This window comes from Phacochoerus africanus, chromosome 3 (assembly GCF_016906955.1).
Source record: "Phacochoerus africanus isolate WHEZ1 chromosome 3, ROS_Pafr_v1, whole genome shotgun sequence".
NCBI lineage: Eukaryota > Metazoa > Chordata > Mammalia > Artiodactyla > Suidae > Phacochoerus > Phacochoerus africanus.
Genome location: NC_062546.1, coordinates 175941914 through 175964082, shown reverse-complemented (window position 1 = coordinate 175964082; position 22169 = coordinate 175941914). Strand labels below are relative to the sequence as shown.

Sequence of the window (22169 nt, the reverse complement as noted above, 5' to 3'; positions counted from 1 at the left end):
TCTCTTGTAACTTTTGCAGTATTTTCCTTAGCTGACCAAGCACTTTTCTCGCAGGAAAGTAAATAGCAAATAGCTATCTATGTAATGGGTCAGAGCAAATAAATTTGGTCAGGTGCAGGATAAATAGATCACAGATTGACTAAAATCATCCTAAACAAAACGAAACAAATCTCTAAGCCATACATATCCAACCTGATGACTTTCAAAGGCAAAACAAACAAAACAAAACCAAACAATCTAGTGTATTCATGACTAGTTCCTATCTCTATCAAAGGTATGTTTCCTAAAATTTTATTCTTGTAACAATAGACGACCAGGGCACCAACCAACCAACCCAAAACTATGAGCCTGACAGATTTTTTTTTTGTGTGTGTGTGTGTTTTTAGGGCCAAACCTGCAGCATATGGAGGTTCCCAGGCTAGTGGTCCAATCGGAGCAGTAGCCATTGGCCTACGCCACAGCCACAGCAACACGGGATCCGAGCCACATCTGCAACCTACACTACAACTGACGGCAGTGCCGGATTCTTAATCCACTCAGAGAGGCCAGGGATCGAGCCTGCATCCTCACGGATACTAGTCAGATTTGTTTCCACTGAGCCACGATGGGAACTTCCTGACAGAATTTTTTACAAACTTTAATACTCTATGATGTCATAGACCAGAGAGGTGGTCTAGAGATTCTGGAACTCTCAAAATTGAAGAGAACTAATGGAATGATTGCTGCCTCAGGAGAAAGGAGGATAATAGGAAAGGTTTATAACTAAGTCTGATATTTTAGATAATGATGAATAACCTCGTAATAACTAGGAAATAATTGGAGAAAATATATGGATAGAATGTATGGATAAAGAAAATATTCAACTTTCGAAGTAAAACAAAATCCATCCCTTTCTTCAAAGATGAAACAAACAATTCTTTATTTTGTGTTTGTGAAGACAGTTAGAAATTTAACAAATCTGTTAGGTATCAACTTCCAAAAACCTTTGGATTTTTCTCATTTTTATTTCAGTTGCATCAATTTCTTAGCAAAACCTGATATCATTACAACTGTCAACTGGAATCATAGAATTCTAGAATTCAGTGGAAAGGTAACGATTTTCCTTCCATGAAACTCCCTTAGTTTTGATGGTATTGGTCTATCTTGACTTTTCTTCTACCTTTCTGGTTGATTTTTCTCAGTTTTTTTTTTTTTTTTTTTTGCTTTTTAGGTCTGCATTTGCAGCATATGGAGATTCCTAGGCTAGGGGTCTAATTGGAACTACAGCTGCTGGCCTACACCACAGCCACAGCAACTTGGGATCCAAGCCACATCTGTGACCTCCACCACAGCTCCTAGGCTAGGGGTCTAATTGGAACTACAGCTGCTGGCCTACACCACAGCCACAGCAACTCGGGATCCAAGCCACATCTGTGACCACCACCACAGCTCACGGCAATGCTGGATCCTTAACCCACTGAGCGAGGCCAGGGATGGAACCTGCATCCTCATGGTTCCTAGTCGGATTCATTTCTGCTGCACCACAACAAGAACTCCTTTCTCAGGCTTTTGTGCAGACTCTTCTTTGTCTGTCCATCTTCAGATATCACTGGTTTGGTCCTTTACCTTCTTCTCACTCTTTCTGGTTAATCTTATTCACTCCCATGTCTTCTGCTGCCATCTTGTTGCTGGTGACTCCCAGCAACCTCTCTCTTCTGACCCACAGCCCATTAAGTCCAGCTCTTTACTGTCCTTCCCCACCTTGATACTGCTTGATAAGTACTCTGTGCTCAAAATTGAACATCCCAGACTGAAGTTTTCACTGCCAGGCCAGAAGATGAACCCCACCCCCATGATCCCCACCTCCTGATTTTTATGCCTTTGTACCCTTTCACACACTGGATAAAGAAGATCTGTGTGACCAAAAGAACACTGGAAATGATGAAGAATGTCTTCTGAGGCTTAGTCATAAAAGATATTATGGCACCTCTCTTCCTCTTGCTTGAGCATTTGCTCTAGGGGGAGCCTGTTGTCATGTCATGGGGACACTTAACTGCCCTATGGTGAGGACTGTGTAGAGTGGAAGATGTTTCCTATCAAGAATCAGCACAGGGAGTTCCTGTCGTAGTGCAGCAGGAATGAATCCAACTAGGAACCATGAGGTTGTGGGTTGGATCCCTGGCCTTGCTCAGTGGGTTAAGGATCTGGTGTTGCCACGAGCTGTGGCGTAGGTCACAGGCGAGGCTCGGATCTGGGATTGCTGTGGCCATGGCTGTGGCCAGCTACAGCTCCCATTCGACCCCTAGTCTGGGAACCTCCATATGACACAGGTGCAGCCCTAAAAAGACAAAAACAAACAAACAAACAAACAAAAAGAATCAGCACTAAATTGCCAGGCATGTGAGTGAGCCAAGCTGGAAGCAGATCTAGCCCCAGTTGAGCCTTCAGATGACTACAGCTCCAGACAACACTTTAATTCTAATCTCATGGGAGACTCTGAATCAAAGCCATCTATCTAAGTCACTCTCAAACCTTGTATCATAGAAACCATGTGAAATAATAACTGTTTATTCTTGTTTTGAAACACCAAATTTGGGGTCATGCAGCAAATTTATAACCAATATGCCAACAAAACCTAAAACTCCTCCTGTGTTTCCTTCCTCAGACATGTACATGAAACCACAATCCAGTTTCAGCAATTCACATAATAGGAGGACCTTGTTTAAGATAGTGGCAATAGATATAACAGAAAATGAATGGACTGAAGATACATTAAGGAAGAATTTGATCGACTTGATGACAGGACATGAGGAGTTAGAGAGTGACAGGAGTGTAGGATATGTTTGATCACTTAATTTATGTTTCACTGAGCTCAGTTCCAAAAAGAATGAGAGAAAAATCCAGCCAATAACCTTTACAGAGCTAGATCTTCTTTCATACATCAGCTTGCACAGTTTCTTCACAGGAACAAGATTTTAAACATCACGATTGAAGAGAGAAAATAGGAAGAGGAGGTTACCCTCAAGGTATATCAACAGTAATCTTTCATGCTCTCATATATCTATTTGTACCCTTAAAATTTCCCTTATATGCATTGCCTCATTTGCTGCTTATGACAATATTGTATATTAGCTCAACCAGTTTTTTATGTAAGTTTAAAAAATGACAGAAGAGCCAATTCAAGCTGGCTTAAACTAAAAGAGTTTTATTACTAAAAGCAGACGAACAAGTACAGCTTCAGATCGCTATGATTCAGCCCACAAAGCTGCCATAAGAATCCATTCTTGGCTCTTTTATTGTTTCCTCTGGGCTGGATCAATCTTAGCCTCAGTGTGACGTGGTTCAGTGTTTTTAGGCTCGTAGCATGACAACACTCAACACTCTGACTGATAAAGCTAGAACAAGTCTCTTCAAGTAGCTTTCAGGGAATTCCTGAGATTCACTCCACATAATCCATGAAAATATGGAATTCTGATGGGCCAGGCATAAGTCACAGACTTCAGCCCTGGAGCTGAGAATGGATGAAGTCTATCCAGAAGCTGTGACTGGAGGAGAGGCAGTTTTCAGAGGAAAATCTGAGTAGAGTTACCAATGCAGGCAACTCAGGATACCAAAGGACCAAAAATCAATAGCTGTCCATGAGAAATATTACATGTAAAAGCCGGGAACATGTACCTGACCCATAGTCATTACCAAGAAAAAATGTTGTTAGGTCTAAATGTGAAAACTGCAGCAAAGAAAGTATTTGAGCTAGAATTCGACCCCAGATAGCCTGCATATTAGATTGATTTGGGCCACTTCTACCCTGGCCCTGCTAAAGTGGGAGGTTAACAGTCCCACGGGTTGCAGACAGTAGATGGTTGGCCTCCCATCTCCACCCCCATCCACTTTCTCATTTCGTGGCTGGGCTGAATCACCCTGTATTCTACATACTGACAGTGGAGGTCAAGGCTCTGCCCACATACAGTCATCTCGGAGGCTTCTGTGACTGCAAAGATCCCCGAGACTTGCAGCATAGAAGCAAAGTTGAAGGTAGGGAGACAGTTGGCTCCAATGAATCAGGCAGCAACCTGGAGGGAAGGGACACCTCTACCCGAGCTTTAGGATCAGAATGGATGGCTGAGCCATGGACATACTGTGCATCCTTCATTTGCGCCAAGACCACTGCTAGCCTGGAGTCCCATGGAAGGGAAACTTTCCTCTAATCCCACAGTATGGAGCACAGTGTCAAGCAGGGACACTGCAGCAGAGTTGTGGCAAAAACTCTGAAGTAGTATGGGAAAGTATGTTTCCAAGGAGGGGCCAAATGGATTCTTTATAAGCAGAGTGCTGGGAAAATATGAGTAAGAGGTGGATGAGGTAGGCCAGGCATGATCACTTAGTCATAGCATCACAAGAATGCTACTCAGAGTCCTTACAAGGTTGTCCAGTAAATGCCCTGGATCAGGTGGGTCAGCTTTGAAACCATCCAAAATACCCAGTCTTCTGTTCTAGTTTTAAAGGAATTTGGAAAGGATGATCCCTAATTTGGAAACGTGTTCTAATGCTGAAGCACTCTTCCAGCTGAAAATTCTTTCTTACATATTACTATCTCGTTAAAGAGAGCTAAGTAATTTGAATATAGGAAGTGAATTGAAGGACCAATTTTTCATGTCTGTTTGACCTCACATTTTGTCATCTGACTTTTCAGTGTCCTTTTGTATCTATAAATCAGAAATGATAAGTAACCTCCTTTATGGTATGATAATGAAGATGAGAAGACACAATGAAAAATATATTGAGCCAGAAAGACAAAAAGTACTCTTTAAACCAGTGTATTATTATAATCCACTTTATTACAAATAATCATGGTTGTCATGATACAACAGGAAGAAGAGCATTTCTAGTTTGGACAAAGATATACGTACATACAAATTAAGGAAAGATGAGTAGTAACACTTAGCTGTCACTTGATTTTTCTTTTTTTTTTCTTTTTTTCTGTCAGTTTTCTTCTGTACAGCAAGGTGACCCAGTCACACATACACATATACATTCTTTTTCTCACATCATCATGCTCCATCGTAAGTGAGTAGATATAGTTCCCAGTGCTATACAGCAGGATCTCATTGCTTATCCCTTCCAAAGGCAATAGTTTACATCTATTAACCCCAACTTCCCAGTCCATCGCACTCCCTCCCCCTCCCCCTTGGCAACCACAAGTCTATTCTTTATGTCCATGAGTTTCTTTTCTGTGGAAAGGTTCATTTGTGCCATATGTTAGATTCCAGATGTAAGTGATATCATACGGTATTTGTCTTTTTTTCTGACTTATGTCACTTAGTATGAGAGTCTCTAGTTCCATCCATGTTGCTGCAAATGGCATTATTTTCTTCTTTTTATGGCTGATTAGTATTCTATTGTATATATATCCACATCTTCTTAATCCAGTCATCTGTGGATGGACATTTAGGTTGTTTCCATGTTTTGGCTATTGTGAGTAGTGCTACAATGAACAGAGGGGTGTATGTGTCTTTTTCAAGGAAAGTTTTTTATGGATATATGCCCAAGAGTGAGATTGCTGGGTCATATGGTAGTTCTATATATACTTTTCTATTGATTTTGCATTTGTTATAAGGATTTCGCATATGTTTTGCATTGAGAATCCCTATCTTTTGGGGTGTGCATGTGTGTGTGTGTGTGTGTGTGTGTGTGTGTGTGTGTGTGTACTGTACAAAGAATAAGCAATGTTTTGCATTCAAGGCCAAAACTGGAAATCAGGGTGACTTAAAGTTTTGTTCATTAATTTTCATACCTGTCTAACCCCCACCCCCAGGTTTGTTAAAACCAATCTTTTGCTGTCTAATTTGGGAGCATTTTCTGATGTGAATGATCATAAATCTCCCAAAAGGAGTACTGCTCACTTCTTTTAAAATCAGATTGTTATGATCAATATACAACTACAGATGTGATAAACTCATTTGAGTAATTAAAAAAACAAAAAACAAACAAAAACTAATGGTGGAGTTACCGTTGTGGCACAGTGGTTAACCAATCCGACTAGGAACCATGAGGTTGCAGGTTTGACCCCTGGCCTTGCTCAGTGGCTTAAGGATCCGGTATTGCCATGAGCTGTGGTGTAGGTTACAGATGCGGCTGGGATCCTGTGTTGCTGTGGTTCTGGCGTAGGCTGGTGGCTACAGCTTGGATTAGACCCCTAGCCTGGGAATCTCCATATGCCGCGGGAGTGGCTGAAGAAATGGCAAAAAAAAAAAAAAAAAAAAACCTAAAACAAAACAAAAAACTAATGGTGATTCCTAGGTGGGACCAGATAGTCATATATCTTACCCACAAGCATTAGATTTTTCCCAGCAGAGATGCTCAGTAGGAGTCTGGAAACTTCTGTAGTTGCCAGCAATGTCATGGCTACTGTCCGAAGCAGAAACGGTACATCATTGAATTCTCCCTTGTAATACAATCTTGTCTTCCTGGAATTTGTAATATATTTCTAATATGGATAGGGAATATATATATATATATATTGAGAGTGCACAGTCATGTTAAAGTAAATACTCTGGGGAAATACTTTCAATTAAAATTCAGAAGGTTTAAAAATCCAGGCTAGAAAGGATTTCCCTGACCTACAAAGCCTAATAAGATTTTTCCTTTCCATTTGTCCTTCCTCAGCCTCTGTAAGTGTGTGGAGCTGTCCTGCTTTCTTACCTGGTGGCCCCATTTAGCTCTGCCCTCTAGACATTTAAGTCAGAAAATGACTTTAAAGAATGTTTTGAGAAAACTTGACATACTGATCTACTCTGAAACTCAATGAATTTTTTTTTTTTTTTTTAAGCTGGGAAAGAGGAAGAAACCACAAAAGCAAAGCAATAGTAAAATCTTATAATCAAGTAAGAAAAACCTGACTTGGAGATGAAGAGGCAGAATTTCTAGTGACTAAGGGAATTAAAACAAGAAAATCAGGGATTTTGAGGCCTGAAGTGAGTACGGGAAGTGAGGGCAGATGTGGCACTCTTGTGGGAGTGGCCCTGTCTTCTCTCGGGTTGGGGACCAGTCCTTTACTCTCTCTGGGACTCATCTGCTAAGTGGGCTACAGATGCATAGACTAAAGAATGTCTTAGTGCATGTTAAACATAATATATGTAAAATATCTCTATACTTTAGGCACATAGGTCCTCACTAATTTGGAGTTAACATTGTAAAAAATTAAATGCCTGGGTATGAAGAATAGAAAATATCTTTTTTCTGTGATTGTGTTTTCATCAGGATTATGGTTAAAATTATAGCTCTTCAAGTAAAATTAATAAAATATACAGGTCAGAACCAAAAAGCAGGCATATATAGCAACAGAAGTGAATTTGAGGAGATAAGAGTGTCCATTAGAGGAGTTCCCTGGTGGTGCAGCGGGTTAAGGATCTGGCATCATCTGTCACTGCTGTGGCTCAGGTTGCTGCTGTGGTACAGGTTCCATCCCTGGCCCTGGAATCCTGGATGCCACAGGTGTGGCCCAAAACAAACAAACAAACAAACAGAGTGTCCATTAGAGATCATTCTTACCTGAAGGCAGGGCTGGACAAGGGTGAGGCAGAAGAAACACCCAGGGCTAATGTTAAGACATGCTGACCTTACATTGCTTAGTGCTGAGAGTGAGTGCCTGCTTCAATTTTTCTGCCTTGTTCTAGTCTCTGTCCCATTTGGAGGGCATCCTGCCTGGTTCTTTGGTAACTACACCTTGCCCTCTCCCCAGTACTTTCTTTCTTACTTACAGTATCTGGAGACACAACAGCCACTGCTCTCAGACTTCTTTGACTTCCCAAAGAATTCCAAAAGAGATCACAATAGGACACAGCCTGTGAAAGGGAACAGAGGTGCATTGAGGACTACAAATTTTAACTGCAGAGATGATCTCATGTTCAATTGTCAAAGAAGTTCATGGAGGGACTCGCTAAAATTTCCACTGTTGAGGGTTACAAGTCATGACCTCATTTTCTCAAATGATGGCCTTAGTATAAACGCTAAGAATAGCAAGCAGGATCTTTTTTCTTGGCTTGTCAAGAACACCACTGGGGGTTGGAAGACCCGCCACCTTTAAGAACTAGCCACAAAAGGGAGTTTGATTGCAGTTGGTGGACAGCCTCCAACGTACATATTTTTTCAGACATTGTTTTCCAGAGTGTCTGCAAAGGTACGGTACTTTCATTATTCAAGCTGGTCAAGCCCTTTTCCGATCTAAATCATTTGTAAACATAGCTTGATAATAACTAGCACTTTTACCCCGGATTAATTGGTATTCTTTGATAAAATCATGAAAAGCCAGTTCTTGAAGAATGTGATATATTAGGATGCATTTGGCTCTAAATAACAGAAAATCCACGACAAGGACATTTAGCATAGGGGTTAACTTGTCTCGTGTAAGAAGATAAAGAGTCAGGCAGTTCCTAATGTTGGTTCAACTCCTTAGTGCTCCTGGTTTTTTCCTTTTAATCCCAATAAGGCTGGGCAGCTCCAGCTGCTGAGACAGTGTATAAGGCAGAAAAAAGGAGGGACCGTGGAAAGATAGCACACTGTGGCAGTGCCCTTTTAGGAAGAAAGCAAAACCTTCCCCAGAAACCCATACTCTCCCCATGTTAGGTTTGAATTGTGTCCCCTCAAAAAAAGACATGCTGCAGAACTAAGCCCAAGTGTCTCAGAATAGGACCTTACTTTGAGATAGGGTCTTTACAGAGGTAATCAAGTGAAAATGGAGTCATCAGTGTGGGCCCAATCCAATATGACTGGTGCCTTTATGCACAGAGGAAATGTGGACACAGAGATGTGCCCACAGGGAGAACACCATGGGAACTGGAAGGCAGCCAACTTCAAGCCGAGGGGAGATACCTGAAACAGATCCTTTCTTCATAGCCCTTGGAAGGAACCCATCCTGCCAACACCTTGATTTCAGACTTCTGACCTCCAAAGCAGTGAGATAATACATTTCTGTTGTTTAAGCCACCCCAGTTTGTGGTATTTTGTTATGGCAGCCCCAGCAAACTAATATATTCTACAAGGCTTCTATTTACATCTTATTGGCCAGAAGTGTGTCCTTGGCCACTCCTAACTACAAGGAAAACTGGGCACGTATGTAGGTAGCTGAACATACTCCAAGCAAAGCATTAGGATTCTAGCAGCAAATTTTAAAAGGAAGTTGGGCATTAGGTAGCTAAGCAAGAGCATTTTTCCACAGGGGAGAGACTATTTGCTTGGTAGGTGGTAGGATGGGTAGTTCTCCCTCCAACATGGCTCAGAAATTTGAATGAATGCTTTGGAGATCTGATTGAGCAGTGGCAAGAATACAAGGGGTCTGAACACTAGCACTGACATTGCCGTTGCTTGCTATATGGTTTCACACAAGTTGCTTTAACATCTAAGCTTCAGCTTTTTTATCAGGTAAATGAGAATAATAATCTATGCTCTGAGAATTTTAATACTAGCTATATCATAGAACTGCTGTGAGGACCAAGTGAAATAGCAGATATGAAAGTACCTTTGAACTTACCTATAGTGCATTCTGAATAGTCTCTTCAGATATAAAAGGATAATTAAGGAGGATATATTTCAACTTCTGTGTCTTGGAAATGAAGGAAAGTTGGAACAAAACAGACCTCTCTTAGAATTTAGAAGAAGTGAAAGGGGAACAACAGTTCCTCTCAATCCAGTTCTAACCATCTAGAAGATACCAGCTGATGAAGTGACAGTGACACCTCAGGAAACACCTGCTTTATCTCCGAATAAATACAAGTCAGGGAGATGGGTATAGCTAGGTGGAACTGGCTCTAGGGCATCAGAAAGCCATTTTTAACAAGTTCAGAAAAAGAAAGGTTGTGAGTCCTTGGCCTGTAACAGTGCTTCTCAAACTTTACATGCACACACATTATCTGGGGATTTTGTTAAAAGGCATATTGTAATTCAGTAGGTCCATTCTGCAAGTCTAAGAGCTTATTATCAGTGCTACTGACCCAAGAATCACTCTTGGTTGTTACTGCTTTTAGGCCATACCCATGGCATATGGAAGTTCCTGGATCTAGGGGTTGGATCAGAGCTGCAGCTGCTGGCCTGTACCACAGCCATAGCAATGCCAGATCCGAGCTGTGTCTGTGACCTACACCATTAACCCACTGAGTGAGGCCAGGGATTAAACCTGCATCTCATGAATACTAGTCAGGTTCATTTCCACTGAGCCACATCGGGATCTCCTATAGGGATGACACTTTGAATAGCAAGATCTACATCACTGAAAAGGAAAGCTGAACCTAAGAGGGACAGGAGTTTTTTAAAACTGAAATTCTGACAATACGTAGATGAATGATTCTAAGGAAAAAGATATAAGGAATCTAAAGATTCCTTGACTGTCTTAGGGTAGTTTCAGTAAGCTCAGCTTCTAAAAGAATGGGTAAAAGTTGGAAGGGGAGACATATAATCAAGGCCAATTATAAATAAATTGTCTAGAAGCTTTAGAACAAAGTAAGCTATTATTTTAAAAGTTATTTTAATGTTATTTAAAAATTAGTTAAATTTTTTAAAAAGAATGCAAGGGTACCCAGGAGATAGACCTGTTTTCCTTGGTATCGTGGTTGTCCTTATAATGACCTATTTGGGTGTCCACCAAAATCTCCTCCTGTGTCAGACTGTATTCTGAATCTTGACATCATTTCTTAGTAAAATTCTAGAATTAATTATTAAACCAATAATTTGTATGGACCCAGAAATGGAAGCCACAATCCCCAGGGCCAGCATCTATGCCCCAGGATAGAGTCAGGTCAAAACAGCCAAATGTTCTTGTATAAGTGATGACCTGGGCAGAGGCAGAGGAATTGTGGACATAGTACATCCATGCAAAACAGCCAATAAAATCTTTTAAGGTATCCTCATGGACAAGTTGAAAGATCTGTGTGATGACCAGTCCACTGACTGTATAGGTCTCCTCAGGTGGCTCAACTTGGAGGGTAGTCTTTAAAAGGGTTCAGCATTCTAGTCTTGTCTGCACAAATTGCCCTTAGCAATTTGGGGGGTGGGTAGGTAAGAAGTATAGGGTAGTGACTGAGCATAGGGTAGTGACTTTGGCTTCAGATTTGGCCTATCACTTAGAAGCCATGTGGCCCAGGGTTGGTTACTGAGCTTCTTTGGGCCTCAGGTTTTTTATATGTATAATGGGTATACAATTAGTACCTAACTTGGGGTATTATGAGTGCGAGACAATATATGTAAACAGAACAGTGTCTGGCACATGAGAAGCTTCCTACATGTTAGCTATTAATATTAGGTCTATTCAATTTGTCGGTGACAGGGAATTGAGGGGGATAGCAAATGTGGTAGAGTATAAAATCAAGAAGTTCCCGTCGTGGCGCAGTGGTTAACAAATCTGACTAGGAACCATGAGGTTGTGGGTTCAATCCCTGGCCCTGCTCAGTGGGTTAAGGATCTGGCGTTGCCGTGACCTGTGGTGTAGGTTGCAGACGTGGCTTGGATCCTGCATTGCTATGGCTGTGGCGTAGGCTGGTGGCTACAGTTCTGATTAGACCCCTAGCCTGGGAACCTTCATATGCCATGGGAAGCGACCCTAGAAAAGGCAAAAAGACAAAAAAAAAAGAATGTTTTAGATATAGGTTTTTTGACAGAAAGGAAATTTGAGCCAAATGTAACAAAATTTTCCAGTGAATAGCCATGTATTTATCTAGATCATACCATTACCATTTTGCTATACTTGATTTGTTACATATCTGTCTATATATCATCTTTAAAAATACATTTTTAAAATTTTTATTGTGATACAGTCTTTAACACATAGGGTATTTAGTAATACATTCCCTAATTTCCAAACACATGGAAATTATTTTTGTTATTGATTTCTGCTTGATTCCCTCTATAGTGGGAATAGTCTCTTTTTGTACAGTTTCACTCTGGAATTTGCTGAGACTTTCATATGGCACAATATATGGTCTATTTTGGTAAATATTCAATACCCACCTGAAAATATGTTTTCTATAGGCATTAAGTGCTATATTCTCTGTTTGACAATTAGGTAAACATTGTGTTGCTCAAATTCTTTAAATTTTCTGATTTTTGTCTGTTTGTTCTATCAATTACCAAGGAGAATTAAACTCTATCAATGTGATCATAAATTTTTCTACTTTTCCTTTAATTCTTCCATTTTACTCTATCATTTTGAGGGCATATGAACAGATTATATGTGTTCTCTCTTTTTGATGGACTCATAAACTATCATTTTTATGTCTAGTTTATTAACTTAAAATTGTCTAATATTCTCAGAACTAAGCCAACTTTGTTTTGGTTATATATACATGATTTATCTTTTTTCTTTCATGATCCACCCTTCTTTTTCTATAAGCAGCATACGTTTCCATTTTTGATCTACAAAAATAGAAATTTCACTGTACTTGAGTTTTTTTTTTTATTTTGTTTGAGAGTGACTTTTAATTGGATGTTTTAGTCTATTTTCAATTATTGGAGTAATTAAGATATTTGAGCCTAAATCTACCATCTTACTATTTGTTTTCTATTTGTACTAATTGTTCTATTTCTTTCTCTCCTTTTCTAGATTAGTAGTTTTCTTCCTCCCCTTTTATTGCTTGTAATTTAATATTCTTATTCTTTTAGTGGTTACCTTAGAAATTATAAGTCTGATGCACATTTGAACTTGTTACATATCCTAGGATCATGGAATATGAGAATATTTAAACTCCATTTACTTCCCTATTGTGGTCTTTCAATTCCATATAACTTAAAGCTTCATAAACCTTATTATTATTGGTTTAGAGAATCAATATTAATATCCAGTATATCCAATCAGTATTTATATTCTCCACATATTCATCTGGCACCACTATCCTTCTGACTTTAGAACTCTCCTTAGTAATATTTTAGAGTGAATCTGTCCCTCAAAATTTTTGAAGGACATTTTCACTGAGTATAGAAATCTAAATTGACAGTTGTTTTCTTTTAGCACTTTGAATGTGTCATTCCACTGCCTTCTGCTTCCAGTGTTTCTGTTGAGAATAAAGAATTCTATCTTATATTTGAACTCATAAAAGTAAAATATCTCATACTTAACTGTTCTTCAGATTTTCTTTTTGGTTGTCAGCAATTGTTCTATGAATTGCTTAGAAAGAGTTTTGTTGTATTTATCCAACTTGGGGTCTAGAGCTCTTTGTAGTCTGTGGCTTTTGATGTATTTTGTTTAATTGTGGAAAATTCTCAGTCATTATCCCTTTGAATGATGCTTCTCTCCTGTTTTCTCTTTTCTACTTAATGGAATCCACTTACACACATGACAGAATGTTTCATCTTATTCCCTCGCCATTTATGTTCTTTATCCTTTTCACCATCTTTTGCGTTACCATGTTGTTGCCCATACTTCCAATATTCTCTTTATCTGTGTTTAATTGGTTAAACTGTGGATTAGAGTTCTCTCCAGAAACAAAACTAATAAGATATGTATATATGTATGTATATATGTATATTATAGGGAGTTGGCTCATGCAATCATAGAAATCCCACAGTCTGTCATCTGTAAGTCAAAAAGCCAGGAAAGCCAGTGGCATAATTCAGTCCAAGTCTGAAGGCCTGACAACCAGGGGAGCCAATGATGTAGATTCCAGGCTGGGTCTGAAGAACCAGGAGTGCCAAGGTCAGAAGATTGATGTTCCAGCTCAAGCAGTCAGGCAGGAAGGGCCAAATTCTTCGTTCCTCCACTTTTTGTTTTTTTTTTCAGGCCCTTAAGGGATTGGATGATGCCCATCCACAGTGGGGAGGAAAAACTCCTTCACTGAGTCCACTAATTCAAATGCTAATCTCACCCCGAAATACACTTACAGACACATTCAGAAACAATATTTAACCAAACATCTGTGCACCATGTAATTCAGTCAATTTGACACATAAAATTAACCAGGACCATCACTTCCATTACATTTTTATTTTTGATTATTGTGATTTTTAGTTCTAGGATTTTATTTTTTGTTAGTCCCCAGTTCTATGCTGAGGTTCTCCATCTTGTCATTTAACTTCTTGATTGTGTTAATGACAGTTATATTAAAGTGTATGTCTGATGATGAGAATGTCTGTATTTCTTATGGGTCTATTTATACTATCCGATTTTTAAAATCCTGGTTTTGAGGAAGTTTTACATTTTTATACCTGTTTGTTTTTAAATGAGTGCTGGACATTAAATATAAAAAAAATAGATTAGTTCAAGGGTCTGGATTACCTTTTTAGAGTGAGAATTTACTCTTTTCTTCCGAAGATGGCTTGACTAGGAGTAGACTATTTTATTCCAGTTGGATCTATGATATGTCAAAGCTGGAGTTCAGTCCTGGTAAGGTATGGTCTATTTCTCCTCTCCATATTGCCTCGCCCTCAACCTACTGGTCAACTCTAAACTCTAATATTTATACTCCCAGGCTTTGAATTTATTGAATCCTTTGCTCATCTTCCTTTTCAGCTGTGTTTTCTGCTCAGCTTCATGACCACTCAGTTTTCTCTTAGGTAATTACTTCCAGTGAGATAAAACCATGCTGATCTTTGCATTTCTCTTTGAATTTCCTTTCCAGGATACAGGCTTGATGAGTTATTGCTAAATTATTACTTCTTCAGTACCTTTATCATGTAATTTTTTTTTTTTTAATCTTATCTCTGCACCCATGACACATGGAGGTTTCTGGGCCAGAGATTGATTCTGAGACTCAGCTGTGACCTACTCCGGAAACTTTAACCCACTGTGATGGGCCAGAGTTTGAAACCACACTTGCACAGCAACCTGAGCTACTGCAGTCAGATTCTTAACTAACTGTACCACAGTGGGAACTCCCATCATGTAATTTTTATATTTTGTCTAGATTTTCTCCAGGGCAAGGAAGGGCAGGGTTTATCCAATACCAGTTAGTCTATCTTTGCTGGAAGCACGCATGATAATTTTTAGGCTCTTTTTAATATACAGCAAGCACTAGGAATATTAAGTTTAAGAGTGCACACTGCCAGAAGCAATGTTGAATACCACTTTTGCTTAGATTTTAGCTCAATAATTCCCTATCTTGTTCACTCATCAAGGCTTATGTCCTAGAATTTTGGTTGTTTTTATATAGAGGGAGTCTGTAATAATCTAGTATGCCATATTACTCTTATACTTTTAATTTAAATCCCTCTTCACTTAGCAAGTTAGTTTCAGAAGGGCAAGAATCACATCTCACTCATTCTTTTAGCCCCAAGCCTGGTGAATGACAGAATAGGTGCTCCATAATTATTCATTAAATGAAACCATGTGGCTTTAAATGAGACAATCTGGGCACATCTGAGTGGGCCCACCAGAACTGAAAAATATGAAGCTCAGTTTTTGCTGAAAAAACCAAATGTCTGCACTCACAGAGACAAGATTCTGTGCCTTGGTTCACACCAGGCAAATTTGCAAGGAACTAATTTATAAATAACAACAGACCTTGATCAGTGTGTAATGGGAGATACAGCTGGAATGATAATGGATACCTAGTATATTTCTTCTTCCCTTATCCTTTGGTACTTAACTTCTGTCTTTAATGCTCATAGTTTTCTGTACTATGTTTCCTATGTTTTAATGTCTTTATTCATACTTCTCTGAAAGTAGAAGAAATAATAAATAAGAAGGTAAATAAATAAAAATTGGTATTATGTGTTTACAAAGGGCAGTCCATTCAGAAGACCAAATTACAGATGAGAAGATTGCCATGGTAAAGCCAGGTCAAAAAAGGGGAAATTCAGGGTTACCATATAACTTACTTTCAAAATACTAAAGTAGATCTCCTTCTATTCTAAGTGATCTTTAATTAAAGGTCATTTAGCATCAGGACATCCTCTACCCCAGGACAGCATAGAAGAAACTGGCATTTAACACATTTCTATTCTCCAGCTTTCTTTTTGCTAACATTGTTACCAGTTCCCAGAAAAGTCTGTTACTACATCACTTTGTGCAGTGTCACAATATTCAAGATTACAGTCTCTCTTAAAATGTAACAAATGTAGCAGTGACTGTTTCCTGATAGACTGGGTAGTATCTTATTTAAAAAAAATGTATATTATCTCTAAATCATTCTCTTTAAGTGGGTTCTTTGACAATGTATCTCACCCACTTTATGTGGACTTTGGTAGCTTTAATTACAGAGAATTTCACTAGGAGCCTTAGGGCTTCTATTTTCTTTCAACCACATTTGACATCATTTGAGGTAATGCCATTTTCTCCTGTTTAGGCCAGGCTAACAGAAGCCAGCACAAACAATACAGTGTCCAAATAATAATGGAGAAAGAGTAACACTGTTTTAAATTTTACTCAAAACATTTTGTATGATCTTTTTAAAGTTGGTTTTTTAAAAAAGTTTGTGCTTATCATAACAGATATTAGAGTTATCTAATAAATGTTCCCTAGGAAGTTGCAATCTCAAAAGGGCAACTGAGCACATGGAAAGGATGATAACACTTGAGAGGGGCTTAACATGGACATCCATCAAAGATTAAGAATCGATACTACAGAAAAGCAAAGTTTAGGTTAATGTACGGCATGGAGAGAGCTGGATCGAATCTCATGTTTGGACAAGTTGGGTGGAGGAAGTGAGCCTCTCTGAGCCATACTGACTTTTGGCCTTCATTAAGTGGTATTTCCCTAGCTTCCCAGCAAAGGAGAAGAGCATGTCATATGTGGGGCCCAGCTTGGGCAAGGCCAAAATGTGATGAACCTGTGTAAAACGTGACCCCCTTTGCTTAGAACAATCTCTGAGCATTGCAGAGCAGTAAGAGGAGATGGTGAGAGCTGGGAGAGGATTGTGAAACATTCTGAAGTAGATATAGAAGCATTTAGACCGCATACATGGAAAGGTAGGGCATTTGCCATGCTTACTTCTGAGAAAAGCAGTAACCAGTATTAAAAGCTGACTCTTCCAACCATTCAAATAAGCATCCTTCTGGTAAAGAAAATTCAGTGACATTCAAATGAGCAACAAGTCAGCAAAAAACTGCTGCCGATGTTATTAATCTTCCAAACTACCCAGTTATATTATCCACATAAAATTTCCATCATTGGACACTTGTGGAATAGGTATCCCTCACTTAAAGGAATGGTCATTGTCAGCAAAGTTTGCAGTCCAGACTTTCTATCAAATCAATCTTATTCTCCCATTGATTTCCATTACCAAATCTGAGATGCATTCTGCTGTTAAATCCCATTAAGTGTGTACCAAACCCTCTGGAAATGACATGTTTGAAAGAAAAATGAAAATGTCCTGATAAAACACAGACAGTGATATTTAGTATATTAATAGCAATGCTGTGCTGTATTCACCATGTCATGATAGAAATTACTGTGATGAAACATAACACAATCTTACAAACGATGCTTCACACTCTGCAAAGGATAATAATCCCTAAAACACCAGCAACTTAATTTCTCACTAGCTTCACATTTGCCTTGGCATTTCTATGATTACATAGCCAAAGGAATTCTTTTTATTATTTAAAACCTTTCCCCATTTTCTACTGGACTCTTTTCCAAAATTGTTGTCCAGAAACCCCTGAATAGCTTGTGATGCTGTTCTCAGATGGGGAAAATCAGCCAGTGAGACTCAGTCATAGTGGTTTATCCCAGTCCTTGCTGGGATTTCCCCATCATTGGAGCAACTGGGCATCTCCTGGAAAGAATATTGCAGAGGAAAGCAGTGAATCTGTGAAAGTAGGACTAAACACTTCAGATGCTTTTTCTAGCTTCTGAGACACAGTGCTACTATCTGACATTGCTAATGTATCTGTGTTTACCATTCTATTTTCAACCTATGCACTTTGCATAATGTATGTTAAATGACCAAATGTTTTGCATAATATATGCTGAATGTTTTGCATAATATATGTTGAAGGACTGATTGAATTTTGATAATGATTTTGTTCTTCATTAGAGAATATCGATACTTCTAAGTGCTGGTACCTCAGGCCGGAAAAGTGACTACACACATTATTCTCCACAGGAATTATGCACCACAGGTCATAATGGCACTAAATGTCCACCATTCTAAGGTCTGGACAGGACATTCCTGACAGTGAACTTTTGCTGAATGTTTGAATTCTTTACCTTTATCATTAAGGTAAGTCAATTTTTGTTAATGACTACTGGAGTCAGAGCAATGTGCCCATTACCAGTAATGCACTCCAGGTATTCCCTTTAACCTCTTTCATATAACAAGGCAAATTCAACATTCAGGGTTGGTTTTAACATTTTATTAAAAAATGGATATTGTTATTAAACTATAACATACAACAGAATTCTGAAAAATCAATGATAAGATTGGGATGTTTTCTGGAGATCAGCAGGGAATTTTCGGTTATTTCACCAAGAAAAGGGCTTATTTTGTTGTTTGTTTTTTTATCCATCATGTCCAGAAACCTCAACATGTCAGAGTCTCAAAATTGAACACACCCAGGGAGTCAGGCCCATGCTATGCTAACTAAATTCAAAAGGAACACATGTATAACTACAAGGACTTTGTGTGGACAAAAACAACCAAACCGTCACAATGAGCACTAGGCTCCTGTGGTTGTAACCAGCACATTCTTTCCCTAGAGGCAAAACAAATGGGAAGTCAAATTATGAGCAGAGGGTACATAGGGAATGAAAACAAGAGGAGATATATATTCTCAAGGAATATTTTGTCTGAGACATAAGCATCCTGATAAAGCTGCTGTTAATTTTATCAATCATGAAACAACTCTCGAGTTGTCCGTGTATATATATGTATGTATGTCATTGTATATATGGATACATACATCTTCTTCCAGGTTCAAACTGTCTCTCAGAGTCTTGTTACCAGTCTCCATCTCTTTGGCATTCTTGTTTTTCTCTGATACAAACAAAGGCTGCTTCCCAAGTTCATACTTCGTTCCACTATAGTAAGACTGTAAGAGAAGCAAAAGTTAATAATGTATGAAAGTATTTATTAATGATATGGCCACTTACAAATTAGTCCACTTATTAAAAAAGGAGATCTTTTAACACCACACTCCTCTTCCCCCCAACCCCCTCTACAAACAGTGCAAATACAGTCAGTTCTGTTGGAAAGTGAAATTGCAAACCTTACAAAAGGTGTAAGGTGAAAGAAAGTGAGGTTGGTAAAACTGGCACAGGAGGATCTATAGAATTAAATAAACGAATGGAGGCAAAATCAACTGGGATGATGACTGTTTTGATGCTTCAGAAGAGAATAGTTTGAATATCAGAGAATTAATTGAGAGCCTTGGGAAAACTAAAGAAGCCCTCAAATATTTTTACAAAGATAACCATCTTTTTTTGATTATTCTCTAAAAGTCAAATATGAAATAAAGCATGTTGTAAGGTGCTTCACATTGTGGAGAAAAAATTAAGCCCACAAAAATCATCTTGATTTATTATTTATTCACCCTATAATTAGCTCATAGTTGTACTTATAAATTTTATTCACTATAGGATAGAATAAAGGTATTTTAATAATGTTGAATTTTATTTTCAAAAAAGTCCCTTTTTTCACTAATTGCACTGAGATTTGGTCTTTGTTTTAAGTAGATTTACTTTAAGGAGGCATTTCCAGTACTAATCACACTAGGATAATAAGGACTTCCTATACTAATGACAAAGAACTTTTCTAGTAGTAATAGTCTGATGTCTTGATTGTTTCTTTTTACATGTTAAATTTTCACTATTTTGTTCACAAAATATCCTCATTTCTCACTTCTCGGAGGGTCACTCATTGACAGAACAATGGGCAAAGTATGTGCCTATTCTGAACTGTGGTATCTTCGTCTGCGAAAATGAGCAATAATAGCTCTATTGCAAGACTGTGGTGAAGATCAGATGTGAACATGTATAAAATGCCAGGTACAGAGAAAGTGTTCAATCCGTGGTAGTTGTAACGGTGCTATTTATTTTTGGTTTGACTGCCAAAGTCCTCTGTGGTCTTAATTTGTTGATTATTTTGTATGTTTGGATTCTTTACATGTGCCTTGCAAGGTGAACCTGGGGTCTCTAGGCTATTAAAGGTAGCTAAATATGACTAATACTGAAAATGTGCCTTAAGGGGCACCTTGTTACGTAAATCTCTTAGATGAATTTTAATCTATAAAGCTTTGGAAAAAGTCATAATAAGGTTTTTAGGATTTACATGGTAAAATTTTAGTTGAGTTCTTCAGTAAGTTGGTTAGCTGATATTTACACGGGAAAAACCCCAATGGAAGCCTTACTTCTTCACATCCAAGCAATTTTTATAAACAAATCTTGACTTAAAACCAAGAAAGCAAGTCTTCACCTTGCAGAGAGCCCTATGCAGAGCACAATTGTGGAAGTCAGATGCTCTAGGGTTTAAACCCCTGTTTGACTGCTTCCTGGTTGTGTGACTTTGACCAGCTTAATATTTCCAAGCCTGGGTATCTTCATCTGTAAAGCTGGGGACAATTTGTTGGGGTTGTCATGAGGATAAAATAAGACATTGCGTACAAAATGTTTATGTTATGTGCCCACACAGTTTGGCACATTGTGCTTAATAAATTATATCTATTATTTGTGAGATTTTCAGACTCATAAGTTAACAGGTACATAAATATACTGTTCAAAATGTTAATAGTGTAACACAAAAACAAAAAAATAAGTTAACTTGAATCTCAAACATCAGATTATATTCTTTCGTCTTGCTTTGCTTTTGCCCCTTGAGTTTCCTACATTGAAGTTTCTTTCCTTCCGCTATTACTCACAAGCATGACTCCTGCCCCAGTACTTCTCAATGGCCTCCTCCCTGTCCTCACACACAATCAGAATAGCGTGTCGAGGGGGAGAAGGGGAAACTATTCCAAATTGGCAAGACATTTCTATCTCCTTCTTCTAAGACTGGTACATCACCCCCATGGGTTTGATTAGTTTAGATATTAATTTACTTAAAGCCAGGGGATTGTGGTGGCTAACATTTAGTACTTACCTAATAGTACCAAATACTATGCTAGGTGAGTTACAAACATTATAACATTTTGATTGTTCATAATAACCAGGCAAGGCAGATACCACTATTCCTGTTTCTGAGATGCACAGCCCAGAGGGTTTGAGCCAATAATTTTCTTAAAGTCTCATAGCTAGGAAGTGGCAGTAGGGATGACCATAAGGAGCAAGTTAACACATTCATTGGGATGTGATGGCTCTAAGTGCTTTTCTACCTCTGGGAAAGGCCCAGGCAGTCTTCTCATATACTGGCAGTTATATGTGTGCTATCGTAATATCGCCTTATTCATGTAGGACTTTTAACCTTTTTATACCATTTATCCCCTGGCACCATGAATATGTATGTATAATACTAAATGCACCAAGATCTGTGTAGTCCATGCAGATACATTTACAGTAAATTCACAATTATACAGGTAGATCTGACCAACAGAATCCCAGACATCAAAAAGTAAATAAACTAGATTGTCCTCAACTCAATAATTCCTGTTTAATTTCCCCTGACAAATACTGAATTTCAAATGGTGTTTGTTCTATAAAACAGAATCTTTCAAATATTGAGATATGGAGTTCCACATAGTAAGAAGGTGAGACAGCTGAGAAGGGTGATTAAGGTGGATATGTTTCTTCCACTGCAGGGTGAATTAAGTTTCTCATCTCTGAAGAAATACCAAATTCTGCAATCATTCCAGAAGTGGAAGTTCAGCTCTCAGTGCATTTTGGGGAAGCTTGAACGACACTCACCACTTAAGGTCAAGCAAACAACTGTTCAACCCCAACAACGTGCGTAGTGCAAGGGTTTCATCTAAGAGACAACAGGGTCTCTATAGATAAAACTCTATATGATAGCTTCAGAACGTAATTCGGTTCCTTTCCTCTCACCACCTCACTTTGGGCAGGTAGACATCCTCTCTCCAAGCTACATGGGGAGCCTTGCCTTTAACACCAGAGCAAGTTGCCAGCTTCAGCCTGCACCCCACGTCCACCCAGCTTCCCTCTATTGTCTTTAACACACTCCAGCAAAGTGTCCCGTTCCAGTGAGCGCTAACTGGGGGTCTGACCCCGGCTGCATTCCCCCTTCACGGGGTCAGAAGGCAGGACAGGCTGGGGGGCGGGGGGCGCACCGCGGCGCCGAGGGGAGTGGGGGGCGGGGACTGCGTGCGGGCGCGGGGCGGGCACA

The 22169-nt window shown here is 38.9% G+C and overlaps 1 protein-coding gene across 3 annotated transcripts in view; it reads left to right on the top strand.

The window, feature by feature from the left end:
* KLF7 (KLF transcription factor 7) overlaps positions 1-22169 on the top strand; it is a 295552-nt gene that overhangs the window by 179640 nt on the left and 93743 nt on the right. For all 3 annotated transcript variants that reach the window (XM_047773340.1, XM_047773341.1, XM_047773342.1), the window contains 2 exons: positions 18003-18119; positions 21628-21772. The gene's annotated coding sequence lies outside the window, so the exon portion shown is untranslated. The remainder of the gene's footprint in view (positions 1-18002; positions 18120-21627; positions 21773-22169) is intronic.